This window comes from Lycium ferocissimum, unplaced genomic scaffold (assembly GCF_029784015.1).
Source record: "Lycium ferocissimum isolate CSIRO_LF1 unplaced genomic scaffold, AGI_CSIRO_Lferr_CH_V1 ctg2601, whole genome shotgun sequence".
NCBI lineage: Eukaryota > Viridiplantae > Streptophyta > Magnoliopsida > Solanales > Solanaceae > Lycium > Lycium ferocissimum.
The window spans coordinates 105,817-117,055 of NW_026722643.1; positions in this window are offsets into that span (position 1 = coordinate 105,817).

Genomic DNA, 11,239 nt, shown 5'->3' on the forward strand with positions numbered 1-11,239 from the left:
AACTTAGTTGAATACATCTGACTTAAATACATCGAAATCTGATTTGAATACAACGAAATCTAAACTTGAATACAGCGAAATCTGATTCAGCCGAATTTTGAACACAATCCAAATTTTGAATACAATCTACTGTAGCGCGTGAATACAATCTACTGCAGCTACGAAATGTAATTAGCTAAAGTGTAGCTATGCCAAATTTTTAACCCTCAAAATGTAGTCATTTATGTAAGTTTTCCATAAATAAATACCCAACTTGGTCCAGCCCACTTATATTTTTTTGGCCCATACATTAAAAGACCTATTAGGTCTGATTTGGGGGCAAGTAACATAGTGAGAAAGAGCAGCCTTTCAACAAAAATAGAGAGAGAGAGAGAGAGAGTGCAGATTTTTCCTTCTTAAAATTAATCTACCTATGCAGCCAAATTGTTTTGTTGATTCCTGCTCGTTCCTTGTCCGATTGAGCTGATTTTTGGATAGCGTGTTCCTTTCATCTTAATATTTGATTGGGAACTGACAGAGGTGGATTTGGAGACCCGTAGCTCCAGATTTTCGTCGGTGAACAATAGCTGCGTTTTTTGGTGACTTTCTTCCAATTTTTTCTTGTTTGATGGTTGTTCTTGTTGTTATTGTTGCTCCGCATTTGGCATTCATATTGTAACCATTTTGGAGAACTTTGTAACTCTCTCATTTGATATAGTGGAGCTTTTGGACCCGTGGGTGTTTCCTCTTCACCTTGAAGGGTTTTACCACGTAAATTTGGTGTCTCTTACAATTGATTTATTTTGCTTGCTTTACTATTTTGTTGTTGGTATAGTTGCTGTCTGGATTTCCATTTGTGCTAGTGTATATTGTCTTCTCTTGGTTCAAATAGTGTGGGAAGTTTTGACTTGGTATTTCTTCATTTATTCGTTACCTCGTCGTGCAATTTGGTTATTGTTTGTTTCTTCCCAACAGGAAGGAGTAATAATTTCATTTTATGTACTTATTTTAATGAGATATAATTTCAATAATATACAATCCAACATAAATTATTATATCCATATAGCCATATTTTTAAGTTACCTGTTTTTACTGTTTTATTAAAAAACCGTTAAAATAGTTATTACAAATGATTTCCTCTATTCCTTCTCATCTGTTGAAGTCTAATTACTCTACTAATTTAATGTTATTTCTACTCTTAATTTATGTAGAAGAACTTGGTGAATTTCGGGAGACACGTTATTATTGGCAAAATATCCGCAAGAACATTTTTTTTTACATGCCTCAAGTTTTTATAAACTATTGAGATTCTCCAACAACAAACAAAATGGGGATTTAGTGCAGCTTCTTTGAAATTTATTGCTTTCAGGTCGAGTAGTGTATACACATTGGTAGAGTTAGAATTTTCACTAAAGAAAATCAAAATATAAAGAATTAAATATATGAAGAGACAATAAAATTTAATATATATTACACATAATTTTTAATTTTACCTATATATACAATATAATTTTTCAGTAAACTAACACCCATTAACAAGGATAGGTCCTCCACCGTGTATTCAACAACAACAACAATATTATTCCATAATAATCCCACAAGCTAGCAGAGAGTGGAGAGAGTGGGATGTACGTAAACCTTATTCACACGTTTGTGGGGGTAGAGTGATTGTTTCCGACTGGCGTTCGGGACAGAAGAAATTAAAATAGGGAAAATAACACTTGATAGCTTAGAGAAAATATTTATCCGAAATGGCCCACATTTCTGATATTATCCGAAATGGCCCTTGTATACATTATTATATACTTTTATATAAGGTTTATACATTATATACGGTAAGTGTATAAAGTTGTATATCGTGTGTATAAACATTGTTGCAAAAAAAAAAAAAAAAAATTGGCTATGCAGATGTAAATTAAAAATATGGCTATATGGATATAATAATTTATGCTGGATTGTATATTATTGAAATCATTTGCTTGTTTAAGCCCCTTCTTGATAATTTTGTTACTGTGTTCGTTGATGATATTAAAAGTAAAATTTTCATAAATAGCTACTTTTTAGCTCATTCTAACAACCTATAACTACATGTTATATATTTACAATTCGTAGCTAGAAGTCTCTATATTTAAAGCTGGTATACTAAAATATATGCAAATATAGCGGAAATATAGACGCCGGGCTAACTGAAATTGCTATATTTATGGAAACAAAATCGTTCCAATTTAAATTAAAATCAGTTTTAGACGCAAATATCATCCCATTCCATATCCGATCCCATATCTCATTCAAATTACACAAATTCAAAAAAATTTGAATTCAAAAAAGTACATTCATATTTTTAACCAAAAATAAAAGATTCAATGATTAGTTAAGGAATTACAAATTTTTTACTGGACCGCATGACTCATGCCTTATTACTTGGCATAAGTATTGGCATAACTTTGATAATTCCTTCACAAAGTTATGCCGGTGGGGGCATACTTTTAATGGGCAAACTTTTATGCCTGACCCGGCATAACTTTGTGAAGGAATTATCAAAGTTATGCGGAACACATACTTATGCTCGCCCATAAGGTAATTAGGCTTTGGTAATTCCTTTACAAATTTACGGTGGGGGCATACTTTTAATGGACAAACTTTTATCACGGATCCGGCATAAACTTGTGAAGAATTATCAAAGGATACTTAAATTAAGGTGCATGTGGTAATTCCTTCACAAGTGTATGCCGTTGGGGGCATAGCGAAATTTAAACTCTTGTGAATTTTTTTTAATATTTGTTTTTCGTATATATTTGGGCTATATTTTAGTTGCATTTTGTCCGATTCGGTATATAAATCTTATTGGTTTTGTTAACTATATTTCATATATTTTACATATATTTGAAGTGTATTTAGATGAAATTTTAACTTTTGTAACAATCGTACATTAAAAAATGGACTTATGAAATATATCTCGTATATATTTTATGTATATTTTCGTATTTAATCGGTTAGATATCGCTTTGTTAAATGAATACATTTACGAAAATGAAAAATGGAATGTATACATTGAAAAAATAACATACTTGAAAGAAACAACAATATAAAAACCATAAGGTGGTGTTCAACATTAATCATCCTAAAAAACATTACCGCACATGAAACGATATGTCCAAAATTAAAAAAAAAGACAAAAGTCGCAACCAACTACGCTATTGTTCAACATGAAAAAATCAAAAACACAAAAGACTTGGTGGCCTAATCAAGATCTTGTTTATATCGTAATCAATTTGTCTAATTGGTCTTGGAGGTTGCTCGTTATCACTTGATGCATTGTTGTTTGACTTATCCCATGCATAGTCGCATAAAAGGACACCGTATCTCATACGGTGCCAATTTGCATCGAATTCGGTTGGGATGACTTCACTTGAGCTCAAATAGTGCACATACACACACAATCCCCGAAAAAAATGATCAAAAATTTTACTTACGTATCCGTAATTTAACAAAATACACACGAATATACTTAAAAATCTTAAAAATTTTATGGTGAAGAACAATAAACACGACTTAACCGAAGAAACACGTGAAAAAAAATAAGAGAAAATATACTTAAAATGCACATAAAAAATAGATCCGGTTAATTAACGGATCCGTAATAACTGTATTTAAAAAAAAAAATGAACTAAATATACCGAAAAATATAAGATAAATATACCTCTCGCATCATCATCCTCATCCACATTATGTTTGGCTTTAGCAATTTTTTTCCCCTTAACATTAGCAATAAATTTTCTTCTTCTTTTGTTTCTCCATTTGAGAAACCTTTTTTTTTTTTTGTTGTTTACTCTTCGAATCAACATAATCAAAAATTAACGCCTAGATCGTTAATTCTTTTTTAACGATTCTCAAGATAAGACACCTCGCAAAAGTGCTTCGTGTTGAGAAATTCCCAAAGAAAAATTAGGAATATCAAATTGCAGTTCTATACCTCTATTTCGATAGGAGTAGAAGCTTTCTTAGCCATTTCATTTGCGATAATTAATTATTTAGAGTTGCATTACTGATTCAAACGAAAAAAAAATACTCCGAAAATATAGGTTAAATACACGGTGAAAATTAAAAAATCAGTATAGAATCTTACCTTTTTTGGGAATTAGATTTGAATCATGAGTGAAATTAATGAGTAGTTAATTAGAGATAACAAAGGGAAGTTGTAGAATTGTAATTCGATTTGAAATTGGAGAAAATTTAGGGATATTGTGAATAATGGCGTGAAGTTAGTGGGGATAGAGAGAGAGACGTTTTTGTGCTTAAATTTAGGGTGTAAAGTTACTATGAGTGGTAAAAAATGGTAGCTATGTGGAGTAAATATGTTATACTTTAGCTACTAAATATAATTATTGAAAAGTTTAGTTATGTTCCATAAATAGGTAATAATGGAAGCTATGCCAAGTAAATTTTACTTTTCCAATTTACACCCATAGCTGGGGAAAGCATGAGTATCACTTGAGGAAAGTGCTTGAAACACTTAGAGAGACAAGCTTTAAGATAAATTCTCAAAGTGTCACTAGTTTTAGGTAACGCTTGAAAAACATTTGGCAAAAAAATCTATGGTAACAATAGCTCAAGCGCGGCTTTTATCCAACACATTTAGCTATGGTAATTAGGCAACACTTGGAAAGCGTTATTTTTAAACAAAAAGACTACACCGTTTTTCAAGGAAGAAATTGCGCGGTTTTCCCTTTGAATGGGCTGGTCTTAATTTCTTCCCTTCAAATGTGTTGGTCTTTAATTTTGAGAGTTGCTAAATTGCCACACCAATTTGACTCAAATTTGGCTACACTTATGTAAAGACCCCATAACCTCTATTGTACAATTTTAAATTAAGATAAATATTTAGAAGAAAAGATAGAAATGACATTAAGTAAGCATAAATTATTAAATTTGACCTAAATAGTCATATGAATTTACCCCATTTGGGTCATTGTGGCCAAAATAGTGTGGCAAAAAGACCTTATTATTTAATTTTATCCCTCAAAATCGAACTTATGTCTAGCGGGAAATAAGTTCTTTAAGGATATGGGGCATAACTTGTGAAATATTATAATGCGAAAATATAACTTATGCTCCACGAAAAAGTTGTTTGCCTTGATAGGCAAAAATTAAAGACCAACACAAAATAGGAACAAAAGTGCAAATGCCCCATTTTCAATAGTTTTCTTTAGGGACTGAACGGTTGAGTAAACTCTGGATCACCTTGGATTGCTTTATGTCCATCTCACACACAAATGGGCCAATCTACCATTATGCATGGCCTTTGGTCTAATTAAGAACCCAACTCTTTTGCTAATTCATTATTGGCCCATTAAAAAGCAGACTTTATGAAGTGAATAAAAGACTAATGAAAGACTTCCATTTTTTTTTTTGCACGGATTTCCCTTCAAAGCTGCTGGTCTTTAATTTTTGTCTTTCGCTTAAAAAAAGTGACCGAAAATATCTTAAAGTTCCGGGATCGAACTCCCACTCAGTAAAAAAAAAAAAATTCGCAAGGCAACTTATCTCTACCTTATAAGGCAGATTTTTAAGGCAAATTTTGTCTTAAGGCAAAAGTTTGCCCTGCGAAATAATTTTGCAAAATTCTATAAAAGTTAGGGCTAGACCTAAATTTTTCCCGAATAGACCTAATTTTGCTAAAAAACTCTGCCTTGCGTTTTTTTTTTTTTTTTGACTAAGCCGGAATTCGAACTCAGAACATCGAGGTATTTTACGCGAAGGACAAAAATTAAAGACCAACAATTTGAGAGGCAAAAATTAAAGACCACTCCTGAATAAGGGCAATCGTGGAAATTGCCCGAAGACTTTTTCTTTTGAGATTCTATTCACTTTCTTTCCAACACTTATCTTTGCCCACCACCAAGCCCTCTTTTTTTTAAAAAAAAAAAAAGAAATAGAACTCATAGAAAAAAAAAATCCAAGAGAGTGACAAGATTAATGGAGACAGATTCAAGATTTAAGGATTTTAGCATTTGTCTTAAAAATTTAAACATTATTTTCATTGTACTTTTAAAATTATCGATTTGCAGTTACTTAGTACTATAATTTATTTTATATAAGGCAGTATTACGTGTAAAGATATTAAATTCGATTGAATTTGTAGTCAGAAAACTATACTCACCCCTGATTATATATTGCCTGATAAAGGGTTTGATACTACTATAATTTGCGAAAGTATCAAAACATGTATTGTTTAAGGTGATTTTAATGTGTTTTTCCAATTTACTTTGGAGATCTAAATATTGATTTTGAGAAATTTAATCTTCTCAAGATTTTGAAACCTTTTGTGAGTACACCTAACTGTCGTGGACTTTATCTAACGATATGTATGTGTAAATCAAAGAATAGATACAGTTTTTTGGTTCCTACTGATGTTGGGTATCCATTTTGAAACCGGACTAATTCGAATTCACGCTGGAAAATCTTAGGTTAGGGATAAAATGCTCCTTATCAAAGACAACTCTATTACGAGAATTCAAACTCGAAGCCTTTGATTAAAGATGGAGGCTCACTTACCACCCACCACAATTTGGTAAAATAGATATACTTTATCTTTAATCAAAAGCCTATTATTTCATTAACTGAAAATCTTAAAAAAGATATTGTGAATCAGGATATCAGTCTAACCTTACTAACAATAAGGAGGCAAACATGTATTTCAATGATCTAATTAGAAGATTTATTGTCTTTCTTCTTCTAAAGAAATTACTATCTTTCTTCTAAGTTAAAAATCGTATTTAGTAGGATTTGAAATCAGAATTTATTTATGATATTTGAACCTCAAATTTAAAGTTTTCATTTGAAATCAGTATCTGTTTATTACATTTGAACAAAATCTCAAATTCTACTAATTCTCAATTTAGAAAGGTTGGATTTCAATTCCAAATTTGTGATTTTTTTAGTAATTTAGATGTTCAAAATAAAGTGAAAAGTATTTAAAATCACAAAAGTCATTGGTATATTTTGACTTTTAATTTAGGACACCTAAGAGATTATTTGTTGAATATGAAAGGACTTTTATTATCGAGCGCCTAGTAAGAGTAAAGTTGAAAATTGTAACGTCTCTTCCCGTGATGTGAATGCATTAGCATTAGCAGGAAACTATATAAATATAACTGACACCCTATATGTATTTAATTGGCATCAACCATTCAGTCATAATTTAATATAAGCTGTGATTTTTGACTAAGCCAGAATAAATAGCTTTAAGGTTATTGTACCAGATGGCGTTGTTGACGCACCTATCTTCTAATTGGACAAAACAGCCAGCTACTATTTGCATAATTTCCGGCTTATCCCCTAAAAAGTTCTTTATTATTCTCTCCGTTCCAATTTATGTGAATCTATTTCCTTTATAATCCGTGCGAAAAAGAATCACCATTTTCTACATTTGGAAACAAATTCTTTATGCCCTAATTTATAACCACACAAAATATATGTGCTTCATTTTACATCACAAGTTCAATTTTTTTTAAGGCCAAACCCATCGGCAGACATCTGTGGTTGTCCACTTCTTTCACTTGAGCACCTAAAGTGGACCTTGTTCCATTTAGACACTTCAGGTGGACAACCCATGTTCCAGTTAGACAATTTTTACACCAGATTTTTTAAATCCCAACCGCGTGTGTATCAGTCGTCTCCTACGTGGATTAATTGACCAATTACATTGTACCAGCTCATTTAAATTTTGCCAAGTCAATTAAGTTGTGCCAACTCATTTTAATTGGCCACAACCCCCCCCCCCCCCCCCGTCTTCTTCACTAGATTCCCCCCTCCACCCCCACCCCCCCCCCCCCCCGCGTCTTCTTCACCAGATCCGCACCATTGCAATTTTTTCCCCACTTCTTCTTGTTTATCTCTCCTTCTCAACACTTCCTCCATCCCCCATCCACCACCACATTGCCACCACAACACCACCACCAATATCCAACCTTCTACTCCTATCATTTTTTAACGTTGCAAGTTAAATCAATAAACAAATTATGCATCAGCAAAAACAAAAAAAAGTTAAAGAAAGGATATGGATTTTTCAAAACTTAAACTCCATCTCAACTTCCTCTTTTCAAGAACTCAAATTTAAGTTCAGCAACTATGGCTGAACAGAAGAGCATTAGTAGTAATTCAAAAGGTCCACCAACCTTTTTATAATTCCATATTTAATAAGGTCAGCAACTATGGCTGAACAGAAAAATATGGCTCAACTTCCTTTTTATAATTGCTCCTTATTTCTTAACGATTTAATAAGGTCCACCAACTTCTAATTCCATATTTTTAAGAAATTTGGAGAAGGAGAAGTTTGGGGAAAAGGGCTGCCATTTTTTCAGAAATTTGGAGAAGGAGAAGTTTGGGGAAGAGGGTGTGTGGGACCCCTATTACTAAATAAAGAAAAGAACCAAAAAGAAAATAGTTAAAACTAAGAAAAATATGTTCCCAACTTCAAAATAGCATTTTCACGCGCCTATTTAACGTGGAACTCACCCAAATTGCCATGTCAGCGAAAATTGTCTAAGCGGAAACATGGGTTGTCCACGAAGTGTCTAAATAGGTCCACTTTAGGTGCTCGAAGTGAAGAAGTGGTGTCGAATGGGTTTGGCCTTTTTTTAAACATCGTATCTAGTCAAATAGGTTCACATAAATTGAAACGGAGGGAGTACATTATTTTTAAAAATGTACTACAACCTTTGTAAAACGTAAGCTTTTAGGAAATAAAGTAAAGAAACGTGGTTAAAGGCCTAAAATGTTGTAGTTAAGGTCTGATACACGAGCTTTGGCTTGTTTAGTTTGACTGTTTAAGCTATGGCAGCAAACAATTAGGGGTCGACGTTTGGTTGCTGGTTAGAGTAATGTAGAGATTAGTTATGCAAGATTTAGTTATTCATATATATATTAGTTATTTTTCTTCTACCGTGTATAAAATAATGCATAAATTTCCTCATTACTTATAGATGTAGCAACTAAAATGCTACCAAACATGGTACTAGTTAATATCCAAAATTGTATTATGGCTACAAGTTGTGAAACTGAATTTCCGTGTACAACTATACTCGCTCCGTCCATTTTTACCTGTCGACTATCTTAAATATAGACGTGCACTTTTACTTGCCAGTTTGAAAAATCAATAGATAGTTTATAACTTATTTTATAATTTATCCTAATTATTAACTATAATCATTTCCCAGGGCATTTTCCAAAACATTGAATTTATTCATAAAATGATATATTAATTTTATCATTTTATTAATCACTTATTTTTTAAAGGGTGTGCCAAGTCAAACATGAAAAAATAAAATAAACGGAGGGAGTAGTAAACTTCCATCATTACTCACAAAGCAAAAAAAAAAAAAAAAGATAGTGATAGTATGTGTGTATATATATATATATATATATATATATATATATATATATATATATATATATATATATATATATATATTTTTATAATGATACGTATCGAAACTATGTATAAATACTTAGAGACGTTTTTAGGAGAATCGGCTAAAGCTCTATGGGAAGCATATAAGGAAGATTTTCCAATGGAATTCCAATACTTAGTATCCATGGGAGCAAATCCATACAATTTTACCAATAAAATACATACTTTAATTACGGGAGAAGATCCAAATAGTGGATTAGTAATACTAAAAAAATGCTTTAATTAAATTAGAACGATTAAGTATAAGTAATTGGTTTCATATTAAAAAAATTTAAATGATTATTTTTATTATTGTACAATTAGTGAAAACGCTTTTGACCAAGAACTAGGAAGGAAATTATTTAATAAACTACAGGAGGCTAGGAAGAGAAATAGAAGACGAGATGGAATAAAAGAGACGGCGTAGTACAAAATCCTAATTTAAAATGGTCAATAGTACATAGAATACAACATATAATGGATATACTACAAGAAAAATGCACGCATAGACAGATACAAAAACAATTAAAACAAAATGAGATGAATTTTATAAAAGCGTGGTATACACTACTCAGAGTTACGATAAAGACAATTATAAAAGGAAAAAGTATAAGAAATACAGAACTCAATATAATAGAAACTACCCTCAATACAATAGAAAGAAATACTACCTTAGAAAATCATCAACCAGAAAACCCTATTTAGACAGAAATAAACATATAAGAAAATATAGAACAGATAGAAATTATAAAAATAAACTGGAATGTTTTACTTGTAGAAGTGTAGAACACTTAGCAAATACATGTCCAAAAGAATAAATAATAAGACACGAAATTCACAGCTAATTGAAGACTTTCAAGAAACCGTAATAAATGTAGATGAATATATGTTAGACACATAAAGTATATACTCCATAGTAAGTGTAGATCTTTTGAATAAAAAATTAAAACGGACTCATCGGACTCGGAAGCGGAAGAATTAATTAATGAGATAGGATTAGAAAAACTAGACCTAAAGCCAATTCAAATGGATAATTTAACAAATATATCGGAAAATCGTAATCACGACTTCGAAAGAAATAAAGGTTTAGATAGTAATGCATGTTTCTCTTGTAAATGGTTTTCTAGTAGAGATAAAAGAGCAAACTGTAAATATTATTTTATAGAAGGATGTATTATGTGTATAGAAAAAGAATTTAAGACAAAAATTCATAAAGAAGAAAGACATAAAAAAATAGAAGACCCTACTATTAGTATAAGAATAATGACATTAGAAACTAGAATAAACGAATTAGAAATCAGATTATATAAATTAGAAAAAGGAAAAGAAAAAGAAGCAAATAGCGAAGATGAAGAAATACATTTATCTAATATACAACCGCTAAGAACAATCCGGAAGATTCAAATGAACTAATGAGTATAAAGACCATGGAGCCCTAGTATGTAATAAAGATAAAAAATTAGGAACAATAAAAATACTTGCAAGAATTAAAATAGATAACTATGAGATAGAGACATTAGCATTAGTAAATTCGGGATGTACTAAATGTATAATAAATAAATGAATAGTTCCACCAAATTTAATAAAAGTTCTAACAAAGGTTGCGGCCATGAAATGGATGGAACTATAATATATATAAACATTATGTTCATAAGGCATACATTAGCTTTATCAACACTTGTTCGAATTTTATAAACCTAGTTATAAAATGGATAAAATATGGGTAAAGAGACTTGAATATAAATATAGATTTTATCATCGGATTAGACTTTATGTTACGTAACAATGGAAGTTGCATGATTACGAGAT